Here is a 2,696-nt window from a genome sequence, read left to right on the forward strand (position 1 = left end):
CGCTGTTACTTAGTCAGTTGTTATGGTAAATCGATGCCGTACAGACAGAAGTTAGTGCCATAAGTTAGTGCCAGTAAGGTTATAGCCATATTTTACCAAATTTATTAATTTAAAATAGCGTTCGTTGGTGTAAAATACTGAAACGTGAGTATTTCTTTCATAAAATAAAATAATATGAATATTACTATGATTTGTTTTCTGTTATTTTACTGGTTTTGAACCACACGTGTTTGTGCATGGACTTGGCAGCTTTTATTATTTGTTAATTTCTCATGATCAGAAAATGCATGGACTTCGATAGTTCGTTTTCTATCTACTAGCTATACATTTTTTTGAGTGAATCATAATAATATTGTTATAATAGTTTTAAAATAAATAAACAGAGTTTTGTTTTGGTTATAGATGTCTCGTGGAAAAAAAATGGTCGATTTGGTTACTGCTCTTCAAAATAATATTGACATCAATGAAGAATTTCAAGCTCATTCTCCTCTATTGTCAAATTCTACATTTACTGTCGTAGAAAATGTTGTAATAGAAGAAGTTTGTAATGAGTTTTTAACTGCAAACTCGAGTAATGGCGAGGAGTTTTCTGACGAGACCTCAATAATAGAAGAAAACACATTAGTAGCTGATTCTAATGTTATCGGCAGTGACACGAGTTCATCGCATCAGGATACAACTGAGATTGAGAAAAACTTACGTATCAGTAACAGTGAAGATTAAAGTCCATTAAAACTGGTTCCATATTCAGATAATTCTGATAGTGATTGCGTATTTGAAGGATATCCAACAAAAAGCCAAAAGAGAAGAAAAAGGTTTCAAGTAGATAAAGAAAATTGAGTTTCACAACAAAATCTTAAACTTAGGGAACATGGATCTCCATACCTAGGTCGAAGTCTTAAAAACGGTAAATGGACGTATACTATAAAAAGAGAACCACGTACCATGAAACCGAGGTGCTCCTGTAAAAAAAGTACTGGCCAAATGAAGTGCACATTAATTTCAGAAACAGCTCGAAGAAGTATTTTTGATCATTTCTGGAGTTTGGAATGGGGAGCCAAAAAACACTAATTGATAGTGTTGTGTCATTTTCACCAATCAACAGACCAAGAAATAGAAAAAATCGTGACACTTCCAAAAGATCTCAATCAATTCAATATCATTTCAGAATCGATGACAATAACCTAAGAGTATGCAGGACCATGTTCCTTAACACTCTCTCAATTGGTAGAATCACCATATTAGAATGGAAAAAGAAATCAAAAGAAGCTAAAGAAAACAGAGGAAAAACAGAAAGAAGCGAAAAAAGTAAGCCATTTGAAAAGGAGCGGTCAGCGCTAAAAAGTTTTATAGATTCAATTCCTAAAATGGAATCTCATTATTGTAGATCAACTAGCACTAAACAATGGCACCCAACCTTTTACCAGAGTGGCAGTCTAAAACAAATTTATACAAATTTTATGTTGATGACTGGTGTAAAACAAAATCTATCAAACCACTTTCTATTACAACTTTCAATATAGCATTAGATTCCGAAAAGATTTCTTTATTTCGACCAAAAAAAGACCAGTGCGAAAAATGCGCCGCATTCAAAGTAGGGCATATATCTGAGGACGAATACAATTTACATCATATTAAAAAGAATGAGGCACGTCAAGACAAGGATCGTGATAAAGCTAATGAAACTCTTGTTTTCACTGTTGACTTACAAGCTGTACTGATGGCTCCTAAATCAAAAGTTTCGAGCCTTTACTATAAAACAAATTATGCGTACACAATCTTTGTTTCTATAACTTAAGGAATAAAGATGGATTTTGTTACATTTGGAATGAGACGGAAGGTAATGTTTCTGCAGAAGAGTTTGCCACCATCTTTTCCGACTTTATCACCAACAAAATTTTGCCTACACTTGATCAAACTACTGATTACAGAGACACAAAAATAATTTTGTATAGCGATGGCTGTAACTACCAAAATAGAAACGTAACTGTTTCAAACGCCTTACTGAATACAGCTGTGAAGGAAAACATTACTATTGAGCAAAAGTACTTAGAAGTTGGGCACACCCAAATGGAGGCAGACTCCATGCATTCCACAATTGAAAGGTGTTTAAAGAACAAAACAATCAACGTGCCAGCAGATTATTTGGGAATATGTCTATCTGCCCGAAAGATCCCCAAAAAATATAATGTAACTTATTTAAATCATACATTCTTTAAGTCAATGAAGAAACTTGAGTTCCTGTAAAGTATCCGTCCCGGTAAGAAAAAAGGTGACCCAAAAGTTAGTCTTCACAAGTATTTATTTTATGTAAATTCTTATTATGTAATTATTTTAGGTTGTAGATGTGCGTGCGTTAAGATATAATGCAAACGGTCAAATTGATTATAAATTACGGTTTGGCGATGATTGGAAATTATTACCTCAGAGCTCAGCTCCGGAATTGTACCTTGTTCATTACTTCAACTAGACCAACTTTATTCTGAAAGACTGAAGATTTCAAGTAGGAAGTATAATGACCTACAGGATTTAAAACATATTTTACCTAATGACTATCATACTTTCTACGATGATTTACCTCATGAATAATATTATGTAAAACAATAACAACATAATTAAAATGATTTTTAATATAGCATTTTGTATACTTGCTTATATTTTTTTTTTGTCAAGTCCAAAAGATTTAATACTACATA

This window comes from Diabrotica undecimpunctata, chromosome 3 (assembly GCF_040954645.1).
Source record: "Diabrotica undecimpunctata isolate CICGRU chromosome 3, icDiaUnde3, whole genome shotgun sequence".
NCBI classification, from domain to species: Eukaryota; Metazoa; Arthropoda; class Insecta; order Coleoptera; family Chrysomelidae; genus Diabrotica; species Diabrotica undecimpunctata.